General features: G+C 40.5%; 1 protein-coding gene across 1 annotated transcript in view; it reads right to left on the bottom strand.

Moving 5' to 3' along the window:
• RGS17 (regulator of G protein signaling 17) overlaps positions 1–21881 on the bottom strand; it is a 105437-nt gene extending 83556 nt beyond the window's left edge. Inside the window, exon 1 of the mRNA XM_007113348.1 lies at positions 21778–21881. The gene's annotated coding sequence lies outside the window, so the exon portion shown is untranslated. The remainder of the gene's footprint in view (positions 1–21777) is intronic.
• Between the last annotated feature and the right edge of the window lie 1190 nt (positions 21882–23071).

Raw genomic sequence — 23071 nt, 5'->3', positions numbered from 1 at the left:
AGTGTCACAGACAGCAGTGGCCCTTAGAGTCCCTCCAGGCCCTCTGTGCGTGTGAAGGAATCTAATCACAGTTGCCACCTGCAGGCTGGCTTATATGGATTGTTCCCAAAATATTTATTTTTCTGAATATTAACTTTCTTTCAAATGCTAATGAGGGCTAAGCCCAAAACATTTTGGTGCCCTCCTCACATAAAGGAAAAGTACAATGCAAACATTAGCCATTCTATTTTCATCATGTATGTGTCTCGTTTTATGCGTTCTCTCCTAAAATATTTAATTTTAGCCGCCGCCCTGATACTTAGTGGCTGGTCCTTGGTAGAATTTCAACCGTAATTGCTGAATGAATAAAATGAATCGTGCAATGAGCTTTCTCGATTGAAAGTCATTATGGAAATTTACTACATCCATCTCAGAATTTATATCGTTCAGTGGCCAAAGAATATGGCTAATGTATGCAGAATTTCTTGCAATAACCCATATAGCACCCTTCATTCTTTTCTAATGCTGTTAACTGAAAACCAGGACACTACACAAGCCACAAGATATATCGGATGATACAGCATTGAGTAATGACCTACTGCTAGACTAGAAAATGGGATTAGTCATTTCAGTTTAAGAGAAGAGTGTATAAGGATTAGTGGGCTGAAATGTTACATATCTTTATGATGACATCGTTAGTAGTAACTTTTTTATTCCCTTCGTGTTTACACTTGATTTAAAATGGGGTATAAAATATTCCTGCCATTTATGTAGGGCATGATAGAAGTGTTATATTTCCATGCCCTTCTGCAGAAGGCGGGGTGGAGAGTGCTGCCTCCATCTGTGGGTTTCGGCCACAGCCCACAGGCTCCTCTGGGATGAGAGAGCCACGTGTGCTTTTCAAGTGCGGCTGCTACTCTCTTCTCCTAGCAACCGTATTATGTTACAGTGTGGCGCTGGGTTGCCAGGATATTCTTCTGTTCTTGCCCTTCATGACCAAACCCAAGGGGAGAGAAAGCGTAAACCAAACTAGAGGTGAAGACACAGGGAGAGGGACACAGAAAAACAAAGTGCCTTCCTCTTATTAAGAGGAAATAAACTGAGCAAATAAAACACAGACCTACTAGAGCATGGACTTGAGGATACGGGGAGGGGGAAGGGTAAGCTGTGACGAAGTGGAAGAGTGGCATGGACATACATACACTACCAAATGGAAAACAGATAGCTAGTGGGAAGCAGTCGCATAGCACAGGGAGATCAGCTCGGTGCTCTGTGACCACCTAGAGGGGTGGGATAGGGAGGGTGGGAGGGAGACGCAAGAGGGAGGAGATATGGGGATATATGTATACGTATAGCTGATTCACTTTGCTGTACAGCGGAAACTAACACACCATTGTAAAGCAATTATACTCCAATAAAGATGTTAAAAAATTACTTTGTGGTTAATGCTTTAAGTTAATTTATAATTTCTTTTCTTTTGGGTAAAATCAGAAAAACAAAGTTTAAAGACAACCTGTCAAAATAATGGCTATTAAATATTTTAAGACAAAATTGACCACTTTATCACTATTCAATGAAGGCCACTTTTTCCCAATAAAGGAAGAGAGGAAAATATCTTAAAATTGTCAGTGACCTGAAAGATTCTGAACTATAATTACCATCATGCTTCACATATGAAAGTTCTGAAGTACATACCACACGTCACTGAACTGAGGACAGCACCAGTTGTAAAGTGCATACTGATTTCTGAAATGTTAAAATGTGAAAAAGTGTGCCTCTTAGAACTCTAGAAACAGGGTATACTATGTTACTTCATTTGGTATTTCAATCCGTTCTGAAATGAATAAAATATCTTCCCTAGTTATAGAAAAGGAGGCAAATTTTCTCAGAGTCATACAGTTACTAAGTGCTGGAGACAGAATTCAAATCCATATCTGTTTGATTATTATGTTCAAACTCTTCATTATGCCATGTTGCCTCTTCAGCGCCTCCCACAGATAATAAATAAAAATAGTTACCAACTAACATGCTTACAGAAGTTTCTAGTTTGTTCTATTCCTAGTAATTCATTAGGTATTATTAGCCCTGTTTTAAAAATGAGACAAACCGCACCCAGGAAGATGGAATGACTTGCTCAACGTCACATAATTAGAAAGTGACAGAGCCAGGAGTGAAACCCAAGATAAATGACTCTTAATCCAAACCATGTTTGACTAAGGTCAGACATTAACTAACTACCAGGCCTGAAATTGGATCATGGACATAAAGTTTATTCAAAGAGAAATATATCTGTTGGATATATAGGAAGAGCTGTTGCAAATGTCACATGGATTCATTGATTTATTAAACCAATATTTATTGAACGGCTACTTTGAGCTAGGCTCTGCTTGGTACCTGGGATACAGTAGTGAATAAAAGACATAACAATCACACAGAACTTCTGAGTACTATTGAGAGAAACAAGGTAAAAGAGAGGAGCACCTTGCAACTTTAAACAGTGGTCAAGGAAGGTGTCCCTGAAAGGTGACATTTGAACAAAGAAAGAAAAAGGACGTTAGAGAGTGAGCCACATGGATGTCTGTGGGAAGAACATTCCAGGCAGGAGGAACAAAGGGTCTGAGTCGGGAAGACTCTGGCCCACTGCATGAATAGATAAGAAGCCGTATGTCTGGGCCAAGTAGCAAGCGGGGAGAGTGGAAGGTGATGGATTCAGAGAGGTATGGGGTAGGGGTAGAAGGTTGGAGAGGGAGGTGTGGATAGATCACACAGGGCCTTGCAAGCCAGCATGAGGATTTGGGGATTCGCTCAAAGCAAGATAATAACCTTAAGCAGAGTAGCTCATGGAATTTGGAATCTGGTCAATTTCAGTGACTCCGTCCTAGGCATCCCAAGGATGTCTACTGCATCAGGCCAATTTAATCTTGGGCTACCTGGCAAACAGATGTTACTTTGCATCTCCTTTGTTGCTGGGTTATAAAGCACGACTTTTTTCGAAGAGTGTTGACAGGTCAGCTTCCAGCTTCACAGAGAGCTAACACATAAATACTTATTAGAGACCTATTATTTGTGTGGGGCTTTTAAAGAAAAGCTTCTGCGACCCTCAAAAAAGTTGATCCCTACTTTCAATAAGCTTATCACTTGGCTGTGAGATCATAAAAGTCTGTATCAAGTTTTCACTTGTGGGGGAGTAAGCGCAGATTTATGCCTGCAGTAGCCAGAGGTAGTTCTATTGAAAGCAATATGTAAGGTGAGATTTTCCAAGTACATAAAGGCAGGTAAAACATTCCATCTAGGGGTGACAACATGAGCAAAAACCAGGAGACTTACAATAGCTTGGCCTACCTTTTAAAGATAGATCCATTCATTCATTCAATGTGACTGGGGTATTAGGTGCCTGAGAATAAAAGAGCAACGGGGGCAGACAGGGAGGGAGGAATCAGGGACAGAGCCATGCAAAGTGTTTGAATTTTATCCACAGATGATGGGGAGACAGTGCATGCTTCCTAAGTATAAGGCAGCGTCAGGAGTGACATGTTTGGTCATTCTGGTACCAGTGTGAAGGACAGGTGGAGAGAAGTGAGAATGTTGGCAAGGAGGTTGCTGCAGTAGTCCAGGAAAGATGCTGATGGTGAATTGGAAGAGCAGAAATGGAGAATGGGGCAGAGGTAAGAAGTAACCAAGAGGTAGACTAAGCCTAGGTTAGGGATAGGTTAGATATGAGCAGGGTGTGAGGGGGGGCAGTCCAGGTTGACTGTTGGTCTTCCGGCGTGGGTGACTGTGTAGGTGCCAACTTTTGATAAGAATATGAGAAGGGAAAGGGTTTGCTCATGGAGAAGAGAAGAATGCAGGTGTCATTGTGATGATGTAGAAAGTTTCCGTAGAGGGAGAGGCCACTTGGAGGTGGCCAGACAAGGATTTATGAAGGTCTCAGGACTTGAGCTTAGACCTTCAAAGATGGTCGGATTTAGAAAAGTGAAGGGACACAGGTACAGCATCCTAGGCGAAAAATGTCTTGAGCAAAGGCACAGAAGTGGCATACTAGAAACCATTTTCTGGCGGTAAGTATGTATATTAGTCTTTGCAAGTAGGACAGTGGTGGAAGAAAGGGAATGGAGGAGTTCATCGTCAAACAATATAGAGTCTGCATCTGAAATCTTCCTTTAGGAGAGAGAATTCACTCCTTCGTGAAGCATCAGGGTCCAATCCCAGAGGACTAGTGGGAGGCACCATAAACATCATGATGACATTGACAGTGATCTTATCTGAATATTACAGTTCTTTGTCATGCCAGGATTCATGAGTCCACTGAGCAGCTTTACAGCTATAGCCAGAACTCGGTTCTCCTAAATCCTATCTCAAGATTAAACATCATTTTAGCGGTATACTCAGAACCACTGGTGCACCAAGTTTTTTGCAAACATCTAATATTATAGTTATATGTAAAGTGTCAAAAAACAAGTTCAACACAAGTTTAACACTCTAAATGGATTTCATCTCGCTATGAAGTCTTTAATGGTTCTTTTAAGTTAAACTAAATAAATTCTATAATAAAATTTTCACATTGTATAAAAGAATTACTAGTAAAAATAAACTTCTTAAAGTCTATACTATATTTTCTATCGTATCAGGCACTATAATAATTAAATTTTAATGCCATCCAAAAATACATAACTTAAAAAATTATGATTTAAAAGTTTCAGCTGTAAAAATATCACTTGCTGTGTTCAGCCTTAAATTATCACAAGTGGAGGTGGAATACTTGTAAATTTGTAAAGTCCATCATTGCAAAACAAATAAAATACCAAGCAGAGCATTAGGTCCTTATTTTCGTGGAATACATTCAGATCTCTTTCCGTCATTTCCCCTTGGTAGCGATCAAATCCCTAACAGCTCTCGATAGTTCATCAGTTCTTGCTTCAATGCCATCCTTGAAAACAAAGCCATTCTGTGATTCTGCATACGTCATTATGAACCAAAACAAATCACAGGTAAAAGGGGAGGTCAGGTTGCTTCATGTGAGTTCTTTGAGGAAATATTGTTTCTCCTATAACATAATTGGAAACTCTGAGTAATGTCAGTTATAGGGCAATCTGCTAAACACCTGTCCAAAAAAAAAAAAAAAAAAAAGTACCACATCCTTCCTCATAATTTTAAGCTGCCTCTTCTCTTTTACAGCTTTATTCATTTTTATTCATTTCACTCCCATTCTGGCTCTGCACATTATGCTGCTTCCATATATAATTTTTTCCAAGAGCTCAGACACAGTAAAACTGCATTCCTATCTTATTGCCTAAATACACATTTCAGGAACATATTCCTTTTGGTTTGCTACCTCTGTTAAATGTGATCTAAATTTTCTGATGTTCCTCAAAATTCTACAGCAGTGAATTATGCTCTAAATTCTCTGAAATATACCTCAGAGCCCAGAACACTAGGAAGCAAGTTTGGCAGGCAAATGCAAGAAACAGCTAAGGGATAAGGACAAAATAGGCAGCTCACTCCTGGGAAATTCCTGGAGGGAAGTCAGATTTCTAACCTAAGAAAAATGAGCTCACTTCTCCCCCTGGTGCCCAGAACTTGCGATGTTATCAGCTCTATATTTCCTTGAATGAGAGAAGGCAGGATAGTGGACTCTCCTTCCTCTGACCTCTCATTCTGGTATCTTCTGAACTGCAATTAATATATGTGGAGTAGTACAATATATTGATTTGAAATGGACTGATGTCATGTCAGTTTCTTAAAGAATTAAATGTAGAAAATCCCCATTATATTTCAGTCTGATACAGCCACTATGCCTTTGGTACTCTCTCATTTAGCCTCATTTATTTGCAATTAATGGAGGAGTAAAAGAAAAAATATATATATATAACATATGCATATACTATATATTATTAGTAATACACTATCTGTACATATATTTGATAACCCAGCTTTACAAAGGACCCTGAATGCTTTTACAAAGGATTCCCTCTATCAGTCAATTAAAAAAATCAAAGATCAAACATATATGCCTCATGGAAGCAGGCATTTTTGTCTGTTTTGTCCTCTAATAAATCTGAATCTCCCAGAACAGAGCCTGGCACATAGTAGATGCTCAATAAGCATTTGTTAAAAGAGAAACTTCACTGGATGAACCATATGTAAAAATTCTGCCTCTCATTCAGCATCAATTCCTTTTACTTTATAACTTTTTTCCAAAATCACGTGTTCTTCCTTCCCAGATTTTCCTATAGAAGCCAAATGGAGTGGGACGTTAGAAACAACCAGCCACAAAACATTATTACAGAAGGCAAATTTGGTTTCTGTTCCGTGGTTTGAAAGAGCTGCAGTTAAACACTGATTTCTTCCTTTAATTTCTATTATCTGAACTTCAATTTCCTGTTTATCTCTCTACTTTTGAATGACAGTTCACTACTCTGCCTTCAAATAAGAGAATGAACATATACGAAAATCAACCTTATTTCATATTACATTCAAAAAGCTGCTTTCCCAATGAATTTGTGACTTCTTTTGACACTCATTTTCATTTTGAAACTTGCATTCATACCTGGTCAAAACGACGGTAATTTACTTTTGCTCATTACACAAAGGCAACACTTGTTAGATCAACAACCCCTTGTGGAACAATTTAACAAACTATAAGTAGGAAATTCTTTGTTTACTTGTTTATTTTAACAGCCAAACATTTGGTCAAGTACTAAGTAATATAGTTAATATTATGACCAAAATTCCTCATTCAGTATGCAAGGAAAACTAGATTTTTTTTTTTTTATTCTGCCTTCTTCTAAGCTGAAAACACTTTTTGTCATTTTGGATGCTTCCAGTAAAGCCATTAGGAAAAAAAAAAACAATTTGTAATATTTGTCCCAAGACATCTTTCTTCTGCCTATGAGTTAAAATATTAGGGATGAGGAGATGATGGAAAAAAAGAACCCATTACTTTTGTGGACTCAGATAGTTTCAAGGTGCCTTTTGAGCTTATTATGCTCTATGATTCTAAAATCCCTTGCCTGTCCATAACTTTGGGGAAATTCCACTACCTCTAAAATGCCAGACTTGTACCTTAGAGTCTGGGAGCAAAGCCCAAAATAGGGCTCAAATAATCAAAATTCCTTCTAAGCATTAGGTCTAACATTAAATGAGTGAATGAATGATAAATATTATATGCTGTTTCCTAATATTTGTTTTTATTTTGATATAGAAACATTTTACATGTCTCAGGAATGAATAAAATCGGTGCTCCAAGAAATTTCATGGCATTCTCCCCAAACCTTCTCCATTGATGATTTTGCTTCTCACTGTCAACAACCCTAGTCCTCTCGAAACCTAAAATAAACGTTGAAAACAAGTTTTCCTGGGTTCTGCTGCCCACCTCAAGCTGCCATGACCTCTTCCCTATTTAGTCCTCTCCTCTCCAGAGTTCGTTCAAACAACTAGTCTATGTTCCATGTGTTCTCAGGCTCGCCTCCTATTCTGGCCTCAGTCTTGCATCAGTTGGGTCCGGTTTCCTCTCCAGTATGCAGGAGGTTCTCTCAACGGGCACCTCTGCTTTCCTATTTGTATGTCAGCGACTTGATTTACACTTGAGGCCATTTTGATGCATTCCTTGGGCTGCCAACATACACGTGCCCCCTCCCCCAACAATGACACTCCTTAACACAATGGGGGTTTTATTGTTCGTTGCCAGGAGGGATCGTAACAGGAGAGGCACCTAATAGCTATTTGCTTTTAGAAAGAGTCCTGCAACGTTATTTATGCTAAAATAGCATACGATATTTTTGAAAGATGTTCTTCAAAAGTTAAATGGGTAATGTTAAACAGTCTTATCCAAAAGTAGAAGAAAAGGGAATTTGCCACAATGTAGGGCCCTTTGTACGCTTCCCTAAGCTCCTCCCCTTAGAACCCTGATCAATGAATGAATGTTCATGAACATACCATTCATATCAGTACCCCTGCTTCGTGAGTGGAAAGGAAAATGTACCGAGAATCTGTACTCTTCTTCCAAGCCCCAGTGTTCTTAAATTTCCTAGTACAAAATTTGTCATGATCATAATCATCCTCCTCCTCTCAGCTAGCACTTTAGGGAGAATTTACTCTGTTGCCAGAACTACCATCCATTTAGTTTATCACATCGATACTGAACTGAGTTCCTCCCCATCCGCAAAACATTCATTCCTTCCACATATGGTGCACCTACTCTGTTCCTGGCATTGTCTGGTGTACTAATTTACATTCTCTCTGTTGGAAGGAGGGAGACTGGTAATAAATAAAATAACTTAACAGTGCAGTAAGTGCTATGAATTAAATAAAGCAGGTTATTATTAAAAAGTGACAGATGAAGGAAGGAATAAAGAAGGGCCAACATTAGTCAGAGAGTACAGAAAAGGTCTCTTTAAAGAGGTGACATTTGAACTGAAATGTGGGTGATGAGAACGATCAGGACAGTTGTTTAGGTAGAGGGGGTGGGATGTGCAAAGGACCTGAGGTCGCAAGGCACACAGTGCCCTCTCTCCCCCGTGTACCTGGAACTGTCCTAGTATCTCCTGTCTAGGAGGCCCTCATCTCTAATGCTGTTTTATATGTGATTTTTCAGACTCAGGAGTATCCAGATGCCTGGCTCCTCTAAAATTATCAGTGCCTTACTGGCTTTTACAGACTTCATCTTAATACTATATCCTTGACCTTCAAGGGCTTAAAAAAGAAACAGCAATTCAAAGCAAGCAAGCCTGCACCTGATTCAGCGGAACCACCGTTGACCCCATTGTCTAATATGTCACTGTTCCTTATCTAAGAATCCATAGAATATACAATTCACAAAACTTAGTGCCGGGGTGGGGGGGAACCCTGAAAAACTGTTTTCTTTCATTAATGGGTTCTAGGTAACCTGTAAACCCTTTTATTTTGGCTGCTGGAACCTCAGAGCTGAAATGTAGCACTCCTGTTATGATAACAATCCTACCCATGTCCTGTGGCCGTTCACCCCCTCCCCCCCATTTATTTCTCTTTGTGGCTTCTTATCTTTATTTTGTTTAATTTTCATTGCCCTCTGTGAAAGTGCTTTTATTTAAGCTGCCTCAAACCTTTTGGAAATAGAAAGTGTATAAATCATTAATCACAAGTGCTTTCTAGACAATCACAAGTAACTTCCTCATTGCAAAATCTAACGTGCTGCCTTGGTCCTGAGCTTACCCTCTCTGCCACATGACATAACTCAGCTGCTCTTCCTTCTTTAAACTGTCTCCTTTTTCCAATCTTTATAGAAGATTACTAGAAATATGAAGAAAATTGGTTAAAAACAATTCCACTTCCTTGGTTCCGTGGTATACTACGGTGTCTTCATTCTCTTTTTAACACTTTTTTTTTCATTTTGACCATCTTATGTATGAATGTATATATATATATGTATGTATTTTAGTTTCCTTCTTTTCCCACATGCTCATTCAATGTAGATATCCTCCAGGATTCTATTCTAAGCTCTCACTGCTCTCTACACGTTTTCCTTTGGCAATCACTTACTACTGTCACCTCTAAGTAAAAGATTTTCAAGCTTTATTTCTAGCTTTAGCCTCTCTCCTGAGTTTGCATTCCAAATTCCCTGGAACAATTTGCACCTTGGGGTCAGAATGAAGCCTTGAAGTTTTTACCCTCCTAACCCTTAACTCTCCTCTATAACATCTCTGACAGCTCTTTGTCCACTGAGCATTTGACGGTAAACTTACCACTTTTCAAGGCAGCCCATCTACCAAGCCAGCTTTGACTTTTAAAAAGGTATTCCTAATAGGATGGCAAAATCTATCTCAGTGACATGTGCCCGCTGGTTCTAATGCTATTTTTTAAAGTAACAGTAGGAGCTAAGATACACTAAATGCCAAATGTGTGCCAGGGCATTGCCCATATTATCTCCTTACAACTCTGCCATATGGTTTTATTATTCCCATTATGTCACTGGGGCAATGTAAAATGAGTGTAATCATTTCACATGGCTCTTCTCCAAATGGAGAAGCACACATATTCCCTAGGCGGACCACTCTATTCCAGGTTAAGAAAGTACAAATGCCTCCAATAATCACTTCTCACATGAATTACTGGCTTTTGTTCATTTCACCATCTGTATCGCAAACCTCTAACCACGGTGTCCAGAGGAAAGAAGTTCACGACAGTATTCTAGTTATGGTTTGAAAAATGCAGAATACTGCAGAAGTGTCATCAGCTTCATTCTAGACACTCTGTGCCTCCATTGACATAGCTTAAGAGCAGACCTGTTGCTTCCTACTGAATCAACCAGGCTTTTAATCCACAGCCTGCGAAACATCTGCTAGAACTCTGATGGGTGTGGCAAACCCTTCCCCAAGTTGAACTCAGCTTATTTCCTCCCTAACCTATTCCTCAGTTTGGTTCTCCAGGTCTTAATGGCATCTGTATTACCTAGATACACAGGCTCAGATCTTCTATATCAGCTTTAAGGGTCTTTTCACATCTTCTGAATCTCACTGGTGACCAAATCCTGAAGGCTCTGCGTGGAACGTGACTACATGGCATCATCTTCCTACCGCCTTGGGCTGGCCCTTGGCCGTTTCCCCGTTCAGGCCTCATCTTCGCTCACCTGGACAGCTGAACCCGTCCTCCTGCTGCCTTTCTCCTCCCCACTGCCCAGACCTGACAGGCACAGTCCTCACCCTCTCATCCCCTACTCATATGGTGCTCATGGCGCTCTGGGTCTGTCAAGGACAGTGCTAGCTTTTCACTTGGATATTGACACCTGCCAGTATCTGTCTCCTTCTTGGCTTGATCCTGTGATTTCCTGCGTGTACTATATATTTTTGGAAAACTGTGCCACAAAGTATTTTTCAACTTTTCCTAGTCCTGTGCTTTTTTTCCTTTACATTATCTTTGAGCCTGGAAGGCCATTCTTTGCCTGTCAGACTTCCATCTTTCCCAACCTAAGTGTCCATCAGCAGATGAATGGATAAAGAAGATGTGGCACATATATTCAATACGTATAGCTAATTCACTTTGTTATACAGCAGAAACTAACACACCATTGTAAAGCAATTATACTCCAATAAAGATGTTAAGAAAAAAAAATTTCCGACTTTCAATAGTTTGAGAAAATAGTACCACCTCAAAAAAACTTTTGCCAGATCCTGGTCTGGCCATCTAAAATGAATCTAAAGTTCCTCACAGCATTTTATTTCGCTCCTAGAATATAACAGGAATCCCAACTTACATACATATTTTCTTTCTTCAACTAGTCTTTAGTTACCTTTAGCCTTGGCTATGATTTATTTAATTATACTATTCCCAATTCCAGAGTAAGGCTCTCGTTAGTTGCATTAATTGTGAATAAGAAGGGAGGAAACAAAAAGGGTGAAAGGAATAAGTCGCTGAACGTGAAGGCAAGTTGTGAATCGAATGCAAACACTTGGAAAATCAGACCCATGCAGGCATATTTATAGGCGCACCAGAAGATCACTCTCTCTTTCCATCATTTCTGCCTGTTCATAATTTAATTTTTTAGATTGTGAGCTCTACTTTCAAGCACATGACCTCCTTCTTTTTTCCTGAGATCTAACCAGACTGGGACTTTTCTGGGGCTAGTGGTCAGAGGCCAGTACACTCAGTGCCAACGCTGATTTTGGCTGTAATAAGCAGCTTCACTAAATAAGTATTTTCAGTGTTCCTGCTAAGCCATAAATCCACATCTCCTTCAAGCACACTTGTCACTTCCCCGAAGTCTTTTTTTTTTTTTTTTTTTTTTTTTTTTTGTGGTATGCGGGCCTCCCTCTGTTGGAGCACAGGCTCCGGACGCGCAGGCCCAGCGGCCATGGCTCACGGGCCCAGCCGCTCCGCGGCACGTGGGATCCTCCCAGAACCGGGGCGCGAACCCGGTTCCCCTGCATCGGCAGGCGGACGCGCAACCACTGTGCCACCAGGGAAGCCCATCCCCCGAACTCTTAATAAATAGTTTAGACATTAACTCATTGTACTGCCCACTGCTCAGTAAGACGAAGCTTCACATGTGCATTTATTCATTGCAGGTATTATAAAGCAAAGTGTAAAGATCCCTTTAGGTCACAAAAATAAAGTTAATTTTATATAAGACAGATTTAGGAGTAGTTACATTTAAATAGAAAATTTGGAGCAGATTTTTTTATCAATGTGGTTGAATTTGGGTATCACCCACAAGAATTTTGTAACTATTCAACATAACCTATGTCAGGTCAAGAAAAGCGCTGTACATTTTTTCCTTCCTGGAATTAACATTTATTTAATGAAATTCTACCTCACGAAACACCACCTGTATTACTCAGATGTTCAGTCAATGAAATTACTGAATTAATGGAAAAAATTACCTTCTTAAGATTAGGTCACATGAATTTATGAAACTGGAGGTGGTTACATAATACAGCAGAGTTACATAATAATGTACTGAATGATATTATACCTTAAGACGTAATAAGTTTTTAGCTAACAGTCTCGTTGTCTGAGCCCAGCCTTCCTGCTTTTTACTTGACTTTCTTTCTTACATGACTGGTGTCTCCCCTTGGATTCTCAAGTATGTATCATCCCCTCCCCAGCGTTTGGCTATGATTGCACAGGCATCAGGTCAGTTATTTCCTGCTCTCAACCCATAAACAAAAAGGGAAAACACACACATATTCTCAAACATTGACACATAAAACGTCTTTTCAAAATATTAAATTTTGGCAACAATTCCAGCATACAAGGATTTCTCTAGCCCTTGGTTTTCAGCATTAAAAATTATACATAAATATATCCTTCAACTAAATCCATCATTTATATAAATATAGGTGGGTCATTAAACACTGGATTTACTAAAAGTAATTTAGTCTGAAATATTTCTTCAACAGCAAAAATTCAGATTACTGGACATGAGCTGATGAAGAAAACATGGGCTCTAATAGCTTGAATCAAAATTGCCAACATCATTTACTCATAAACTAGCAGAGATATGACAATCAGGCCAGTTTATTCTTTTGTGTGTGTGTATGTGTGTGTGTGTGTGTCTGTTCCAGTAAAACTTTATTAACAAAAATAGGCAGTGGGCCAGATGTTTGCCCATTGGCTGTGATTCGCCAACCCCTGGTCTTGAGGATCAAGTCTTAGAATCCGCAGAAATGAAGTTAAAGACACAGGCTGCCACTTAATAGCGACTAATTCTGGGCAAGTTATTTAACTTTTCTTTGCTTCAGTTTCCTTGTTTATAAAATGCGGAGAGACAGACCAACATGACAGAACCTATTTCATAGGATTATTCTGAGAAGCAAGTGAATTAATATAGGAACAGTAGGCCAGTTTATTCTTGACCAGCAGAATGAAATAAAACAGCAGGGTTGTTTTTGTTTTCGTGTTTTTCCCTGACAGATTTAACATTTGAGTTCTTGATATGTTTTAAATTTCAGGCACAAAATTGTGTGACTCTCCTAAAAATTATATAAAATAACATAAACACCTATTTTTCTGTAAAGTATTTGATGTACAAAAAGCATTTATACTCCTTCCTCTTCAATTTATCTCTGTAGAAATATCTCTACTACTACTACTACTACTACTACTACTACTATTGCTGCTGCTAGTACAGTAGGGAAGGAAAAATTTTATATTTCAATTCACACAGGAGTATTTAGTACTCTAGTTTACATTAAAGTATTTAATACTCTAATTCAAAATGCAGCATTCAGTTAGCCATAACAGTTTATAAATTATATTGGTTATTATATTGCTTTATAGCCTAACCATGCCTTAGTGCCTTCAAAAAAGATACTCTTTTTTTCCTGCGCTTTTATCTAGTGAGTCTTGACCATGCTAAACTCATAGGTCACCAGCAAAATGCTGTATGGTGGTGCTGAGTGAAATAAATTGAGAAAGAAATAGGCTGAAACCCCAAATTAGCAAATATAGTTACTTATTAACAGCCCAATTAAAGGTTTAATGATTAGCGAGTTAAATTTGGTGGCTGAAATGAGGGTTTAGCTTACTTTCAAGTTAATTCATTCATAATGTCAATATCTTTCATCACCATATACAGGCAATTTAACTGTATGTTCACAACATTTTGCTAGGAAGGACTTGGAAGTCTTTACCTTGACTTTATAAATGGTATCAAATCCTCCTAGATCAGGATAAATCCAGTTGCTAGATTCCGAGACCACTCTAGTGATTTCAACAAGTAGGTGCTGAAGATGGTTTTCTTCAAAATCAAATGTGTTTTTTTTTTTCATACCTGAAAAGATTATTCTGGATTTCTGGTCAACTTACTATATTACAAAAAGATTGTTATCAGTGAAAGAACTGCAATAATATCGGGATAAAAGATGATAATATTTTTATTGTATGGGAAATGCAGATCCTTAGGAAGGGTGGGGCTAGCACTTTATCTCCCTTTGCTCACCCCCTCACCCAACATTTTAACATACCTGAAATTATATGATGATGATTACCCAGGGTAGCCTTTAAGTGAGGGGGAAAAAGCCATAGTACACATATATGCAGACAATTTGTTCACTTTAATGAGGGAGAAGAATTGGGAGTTGAGGAGGGTTCACAAAGAGGGCTGAGCCTCGAGTCTTCTGTTGTTTGGACATGGTGGTAGATGGTAAATCATCCACGAGCAGGGCCACTTCCTGCTCTCCCTTCCCTTTATCTGAGCCTCTGCTTAGCAGCTTTTAGGCTCACTGACCTCAAAGTGTAGAAGGAGCAGAGATTTCTACACTTTGAGGTCAACGAGCCTAAAATTCCTAAATCCGAAGGAGATCCTTGCTCATTACTTCCATGTCGTATCTAGTTATGACTTGTAAACTTAGAATGACCAGTGCTCACCTGATGAAAGCAAAATAATACGAAGTCGAAGAAGCTTCTATGTGAACTTGTGGAAAGGGGCCACGTTTAATCATTTTTTTGCATCCAAAATCATATCGCAGAGCCTGGCACATAGTAGGTGCTCAAGAATTTTATGAATGAATGAATGTTCACTTAACAGCTTGGTTAAACAAGTTGGTCAGGAAAGCATTACACAGCACACGCATGGAGAGCAGCCTCAACATTAATAAGGACCCATTAGTTAAGACAAATATTGGTAAGAAGTGAAAATCCCTTCAAGCACTTATCTACAGGATGATTCTTGGGTTTATTTTAATTATTTTATTTATTATTTTAATTATTCTTGGGTTTATTTTTCATTATTTAATTCTAGTACAGTATATAACAGTTGCATAGTGACTGTCAACACATGACAAATTACGGACATAATTTCACTTACTCCCTCAACATTTTTAAGGTATGTACAATCAGTCTTCAATTTACAGATAATGACACTAAGGCTCAACAAAGTTAAGGCTAAATCTCTGGTTATTTGAATCCAAAATTTGCACTCTTTCTACCAAATTGCATAAGCTGCTTCTAAAGTCTTTTTCTTTCAAGGGCAATTTTCCATATGCTTTTTCACACCCTCTAAATTAAATCGCATAGGTTGCTACTTTTCTTATAGCAGTCTTTCAAATATTTGTTGATTTTGATTAATTGAAGCCTGAAAAAAAGTAGAAGGGTTGAGAGAAACAGGGTGGAGACATGGGGTAGTTTTCCTAGAACCAAAATGGACTCTTAAAATCTCTAGATTAGATAGCCTGTCATGATATACCAAAAAAACAAGCCCCTACCGTTTATTGATACTAGAGATACAGACAGTGTTGTCAACTTTCACAAAAGGTTCTCACTGGATTTAATTCACGATGCCATTGGGAAGACCCGAGATAATTAAAGAAATGAAATAAACACTTACCTGCTCGTTTCATTTATGTCATAATTTCCCCTGGGTTTTGTCTGTTTTCTTTTAATGCCATGGCTCTTGAATTAAAACCTTTGTATTTCAATAGCCAATCAGAAGTACTGTGAAAAGGCCAAAGGCTGTGACCTAATCCAAGGAAGTAAATATTTGCTTTGTGAACCACATTCATTGTCTATAATAAAGTTATATTTATTGAAACAGAGATTTTTTTGAAAAATCTCAAATACAAAGTTTAAGGAATTCAGAGAGATCTTAGATGTTTATTACTCATTCTAGAATTTCAAGTGTAAAGCATTTATATAATTCAATGAAAAAGCCTGCACATCTAGAAAACAGTAGAGCAAGAACTCAAATCCAGTTCTATTTGAAACGAGCTTTTGTGTTCCACCAGAGCTCACTGCTCCTCCTACAGGGGCCTCCTGTTCATTATAGATTCCAGGTTCACTGATTCTGAATTACTGAGGCTTTACTATATTTGATAAACTGGAACCAGCAATAATTATAAAATTTTACACTTTCTAGGTAGTTTAATATCTAAGGGACTTTATAGATTTTCTAAGCTAAATATTTAAGCTTTTGAAACCAAATGTGTCAATAGCCACAGAATTTAAAAATTCAAAACCGGGAACTTATCAGAGCACTGAATCGTGTGAAACACTACAGATACAGAGCTCATTAAGGTACTAGATTAGTCTCAACTTTCAAATATTTAAGTTTCACCTCCAGTTTAAAAATGAGATAAGACAGGATTCTAATACGACATGGCCTTATAATGAAGCTTAATTGATTTCATTCTGATGAGAAACTTCAAGTAATGCTCTAGAGGACCTCCATCTACTCCCATATTTCCTTTTAATCTCATTTATCTCAGGAAAACTCAAAAGTTGTCCTGTAACATTGGCAACTGGAAGAAACAATGAAAATCTGAGAACTTGTCATGTGATGTACCTGCTTCTTGTTCGTAAGGCGTGAGTGTGTGTGCATAGTTCCCAAACAGAAAAATGACAGACCTCAACTAGTAAAAGGAACTGTGCGCTTTGGAAGGCCCCAGCATGGTGGCGGGTGGCAGTATGTTATGGACAACATAGCAGCCCTAATGCTGGGGCTGATCCGTCTCCAGCCTTTGGTGATGTTCGTGCCACTCCATTTGAGCTAGGGCCAGGCAACCACAAGGATCTCTGTAGTCTTTGCCACGTGTCTTCTTTGTCACTAAGCATCTCCTTTCTTTGCTTTTGCCTTGTCTTTCAAAATTAACATTAGCACTCAAATAATAAAATCATTCAGAATACAATGGACAAATGGGCAGAAGACTTGAACAAGCGATCTTCGAGACAAAAAAAAAATGGCTATAAGCATGTCAAAAAAGTTATCAGCATTCTTAGTAACCAAAGAATTAAAAGTTTGAAAAGTATCATTTTCACCTATCAGGTTAGCACAATTTTTTATTTTTATTTATTTTTTATTGGCGTATAATTGCTTTACAATGTTGGGTTAGTTTCTGCTGTACAATGAAGTGAATCAGCTATATGTATACCCATATCCTCTCCCTCTTGGACCTCCCTCCCTTCCCCCCCATCCCACCCCTCTAGGTCATTGCAGAGCACTGAGCTGATCTCTCCGTGCTATACCACAGGTTCCCACTAGCTATCTATTTTACACATGGTAGTGTATTTATGTCAAACCTAATCTCCCAATTTATCCCACACTCCCCTTCCCCCTCCATGTCCACATGTCTGTTCTCTATGTCTGTGTATCTATTCCTTCCCTGCAGATAGGTTCATCTTTCTACATTCCACATATATGTGTTAATATACGATATTTGTTTTTCTCTTTCTGACTTACTTCATGCTGCATGACAGACTCTAGGTCCATCCACGTCTCTATAAATGACCCAATTTCATTTCTTTTTATGGCTGAGTAATCTTCCATTATATATATATGTACCATATCTTCTTTATCCATTCATCTGTCCATGGGCATTTAGATTTAGCAAAGAGTTTTTAAAAGATGATATTTTGTTGGTGAGAACTAGATGTTCTAAGTATCAAGCCTAAAGGAAAAAATGCCATAGATATGCAGACAAAGCCTACACCTTAGGAGGCACATCCGTTAAAACAGTAAAATATTGTAAATAATGTCACATTCAAAAAAGAAAGAATAGCCAAATAAATTGACAGCCATAAGATGAATTATTTTGCAGTCACTAAATTATATTAAAAATACCAATTCCAATTTCTTGGGAAACGTCAACAAAGTAATGTCAGTTGTTTAAAAAAGCAAGTATGAAGCTCTACAATATGATTCTAATTCTTTTAAAAATGTCCCATTTATTCATAGGAAACGAAACTGTGGTAAATTTCCGCATATGTTCAATAGCGGTTCTTTAGATATTGGGAAACATGCGAGACACATGTTCAGCACTTTATACACGTTGCACCACATTTATGCTTGCAAACATCTTAGGAAGTGGGTCTTTATCCCTGCTGTTATATCTGAAGAAACTGAGGCTCAGAGCTGGTACGTAACTTGACCATGGCGACAGAGCTATTAAATGGAGGAGCCAGGACAAAAGCTAAGGTCCACTTGACCCAAAGCTCGTGTTCATCATGTCCATGCCTGCCCACAGGTAATTTAAACTTTGTTTGGAAACAGATCAACAATAGAAATATTATAGGAAGAACATGCATATTGACAAAGTGACAATTCTAAAAATGGTTTCCTCCAAAGATGTAGGACCATGAACATGATCTTTAGAATCTCAAACTAGTATATTTGGTAATGAATATGAGCACTCTTCTAAAAAAAAAATGTAAAAGTCTTGGAAGTCTTCTGTGAACCATGCCAATTCTGCAAAATTTATTCACTGAACAAGTTCTTACTTAACACTTGCCTTTTGCCAGATATTGTGCTAGGTATCGGCACAACAGCAGGAATAACAGTATAAAGGAAGTTCTTTGGATATTAGGTAAGTCTTTGGGGGGTAAGTGGAGATGGGAAGAGATAGTGAGGGTGAGAGTATCTATCAGTCTAATATCAAACGACCTGGCTACTTACATCTAAGGACACTTTTATTTCTTTAAGCCTTCCATAATAATGTATAATATTTCCGAGGATCCAGGACACCCCCTGGAAATGTCATACAGTTTTAAGCCTCTACAATGAATTCATGCTTATACTCTACCTGTAGTAATCAGATGAAATAAAATGCTTTTTAACATCACATAGAATTATTCTCATCCACTGGGTATACAGTGGTTCTTGCATTTGCCCTTCTGGGTGGTGCAATATTTTCCTTGTTAAGTAAGCAGAGATGCACTATCAGAAAAAGGATTCTCAGCAGAAATGCCATTGGATGGGTTCCCATCCATCTTGGCTCCATATTTCCTTATCCATGTCCACCTTTCACTTTTCCAGAAAAGCCCCTGCCTTTCAGCAAATGGGCTTCTAATATGAAGGCCACTATCTCTACAACTGTAAATTAACAGGTAAATGCTTTCTTACTTTTTAGTCTGTGAGTCAACCAGAATTTTTATCAATTTAGTTTTAGATTTGGCTGTTATAATAAGGTCACGTGGGTGAGGATATGTACATGTCTCCTTTTCTTCAAAGCTTCTGTCCCTAGTGGTAAGAAATGTTAAGGAATGTTTTGTCTTTTGTTTTTTAAAATTATTATTATTTTTAAAATGTTTACAAAGTCCATAGAAATGATAATGACTTAGACTTTCAACATTATGAGTTCAAATAAATTAGGACCCTGTAGGAAGATCCCTAAAAGCAGAGAGATATCTATTTGAGCAGGAAAATGGATGCCTTATTAATGAACAGGAAGAGCAAATTAACCTCCTTGTTAATCCTCTTCCATGGCCACTAAACACCAAGGAGTAGCTGAGGAACCAGAGCAAAAAGGGTAGAATCTGCCACAACAGACACCTTATGTTGTTTGTTCTGTAAATTAGGTAGTTCTCTTAATCTTTCAGACTACAAATTCAGGAGGAAGGATGAGTGCCCACGGCTCTGAGATCAGGTGTCATTGCCATGGCGATTCATCTTATTTAATAAATGATACCGTCTAATCCTTTGTAGTAATAAACACTTGTATTCTCATTTCTAAAAATTGTAAATAAACTACTCTACCATGATTTCTTTAAATATAGTTTTTAAGATTATTAAAATAGTGAATGAGTCTCCTCTCCCATGAGTGTGCTAATTACTGTTTTAGTTCCTGCTAACAGAAGAAAGAGCTTAATAATAGTAACTTAACTGGAGGAGGTCAAACTGCTCATTCATTTGAATTTATGAGTACAAACCACCTTTTCATTAGATATCAGTGCAAAGTGTATATTTCATAGATACCTGCTATTGTTGCCACAAAGGATTTTAGAAACAAATACAATTTACCCAAAGTGTTTCACGGCTTTCGAAAGTATTAAACACACATAATGTCTAGCAGCTATGAAACCAAGAGAAAAACATTATTTTTTCATTACAGGAGTGAAAATTGTTTCTCATTTTTCCAATTAAATGATTTTCAGAGGGTTCATCACCAGGAAAACCAGTATGTATGAACGCCGGAAATGCAGATGGCAGTCTCAGAAACGCTTATTCTAAATGGGAATCCAACTACAAGATTTCTCTCTATTGTTTGTGATAGCCACCCCATGATGGAAATAGTCTGGCTGTAAAAGGATTTTTAAAAAGAAAAGGAAACAACTGTGGGAAGATTGCAAAGTTCTCTAGACAAACCTTCAAGTGACTCTTTTAAGTAAGGAAACGTTTATCGAAGGGTCAGAGTGGTTAGGAAAACTACTATGCCAGGAGCCAGGATCAGTCTTGCCGGAGCGACCGAGATTGTCCCAGGTGAGTGGGTGTCCCGGGGCGCAGGGCGGGTCCCCGCACGGCTGGCATCTTTTTGGCCGGGCGACCCTTGCTCTGTCTCCAGGAGCCCAGCGACTCCTGAGGCTGCGCGGGCTGCCCGGGACGCCCTGCCAGCAGCCTCCCGCTCGCGAGGATCACCTCCCCTCCGCGGCTGTCTCTCCGCCATCCTCAAGTCCTCCGACATTTTTCACAGAGACAGGGAGGTAGGGAGTAGAGGAAACGGCCGAGTGTCTGCACCCAGCCTCTGCCGCAGCACGAGAAGAGGGAGAGGAGGAGGAAGGCTGGCGGGTAAGCTGCTGTTAAACTGTAATTCTATCGATAATGAAAAGAATCATCATCACCTCTAGCAAGAGAGCCTCGGATACACCCACCCGGGCAGCGGCTAGGGGGTTGGCAGGCGTTCCACCTCCTCGCCCCCTCGAAGGCTGTGAAACCTACCTCAAGCCGTGCACACTAGAACTCCCTTCCCTCCGACCAGAGGGAGGGGAAAGAACAAAAGAGGCCTCCGCCCCCTACCCACACACCTCCGATATTTTACCGACGCTCAAGGTATGCATTTTTGCACCCCCTTTGGCTCACACCTTCACCACCTGCATTTTCCCAAAGGCGAAGAAAGAAAAAATACCACCCCGAGGTGATCGGTCGATTGGACGCTGTTAATTTCACATTCGGTTTTCTAACAAACAGCCACCCCGATCGGCAGGTCCTCGCGCCCCGCGGGGTCTCCCGCCGCTCCCGGCCCTCGCTGCCGGATCCCCAAGGCGCCCAGCTCTCCGCCGGGGACCCGACAGAAGGTTCCCTGGGCGGGCAGGACACTCGCCCAGCTGGTCCGCAGCAGCCGGAGGGCGACGAGCGGACCGCGCAGAGGCTGCAACGCGGGATCCAACTTCCCAAACCAGCGGCGCGGCCCGGGCTTCCTCCCGCGGCGCCGCGGGCAGCGCCGAGACCCCCGCGCCGGCTGACTGCCCCGCCCGGGCACAGGCAGTTGCACTCTCCGCCCCCTCTTTCCTTCACCTCCGCACCCCCCCCCCACCTTTAAAAAATTCATCCATCGGTGCAAAGCAGACATTTTGATGTCATTTACTTAGCACCGCTCGGTACCAGAGGCAACATCTTACCCAGTCGCCTGGAGGTGTGGGCAGCGCACCGATGGGTCCGGGGGCGCGAGGCTGAGCTGCTCGGTCCTCTAGCGGAGCCGGTTTGCTGCCATCCGCCCAACTTCAGCACCCCGCTGGCGAGGAGAAGGGGAGAGAGGCGAGGAGGGAGGGGTGGGGGAGGGGGAGGAGGGCGAGGTGGGCGGGGAGGGAGCGGGAGCCTCTCGGCAGCGCGCATGCGCCCCGCGGGCGGGCGCAGCCCCTCGCCCGGCTCGGCCGGAGGTGCTGCTTCTTCCCTGGGCGTGCGACCGCTTGAGTCACAGCGCCCCCCCGCCCCTCCCGGGCCGCCAGGCCCACGCGCGCTCGCCTCGGCTCGGCGCCCACGGCGCGGAGGGGCTCGGTTGCAGCTCCGGGCTCCGGCGCCGGGGGTCCGCGGCTTCGCTGGCATCTTGGAGACCTGGGAACCTCCCTTGATGAGAGAGGCTCTCGCGCCCAGGCTCATTCAACTTCACGTTCACCCGCAGCCCGCGTTCTTTCACCCTGCGCTTCGGGCGAATGTTTGAAACTAGAATCCTGTCTTTAAGGAACAAAACAGGTGCAGCAGCGGGGTCCCAGTGGAAGCAGTCCCTGTGTGAGGGTTCAAAGAAGTGTGAAGTTAAGCAAACGTTGCTTACCGAAAGACTCGACTTTATCAAGGGTTCTTTACTTTATTGAAGTCCTCAGCCAGAATCTGACCCTTTTCCCTAAGAATGATCACAGATGCTCTCGGGTCTGGGGCATATGTTCTGTCTCAGACGTCAGGACCCCGGGGGCCAGAGTTTTGAGTGAGAGATGCTGATGACAGGGCAAGAGTAGTGAATTACTAACAGAGGTGTTGATGCCTGGGGCCTGAAGCATCCTTCGCGGACAGCTCCGTAGCGATCAGGTCTGATAACTGCTGCTCCCAAGCGGAGCCCAGCTTGGTAGTGAAGGAGCTTTGGACACTTAATGCATCCTCAGCGCTAGATTGCATCTCCGACGATTAGATTGAAGTGTCTGTGAGGGTGAATTAGGGAAGCGGGTGTCTTTCTCTTCAGATGTGGCATCTGTGGGAAGAGGAGTGAGTTCCTGGCAGGAATGATTAGGCTTTTTTTCTTATTCCTATTTAAAACTGATTACTTGTAAATGTATATGGTTTCCCATTGCTTGTGTGCTTATGCATTCAAACAGCGTTATTATTTCACGCTCCTTTTTTTTTAGATCTAGTTGTTTATTTTATTTTATTTTTTTAACATCTTTATTGGAGTATAATTGCTTTACAATGGTGTGTTAGTTTCCG

Source organism: Physeter macrocephalus, chromosome 10 (assembly GCF_002837175.3).
Source record: "Physeter macrocephalus isolate SW-GA chromosome 10, ASM283717v5, whole genome shotgun sequence".
Lineage (NCBI taxonomy): Eukaryota > Metazoa > Chordata > Mammalia > Artiodactyla > Physeteridae > Physeter > Physeter macrocephalus.
The sequence above is the reverse complement of the archived record's forward strand: the minus strand, read 5'-3'. Positions and strand labels throughout refer to the sequence as shown.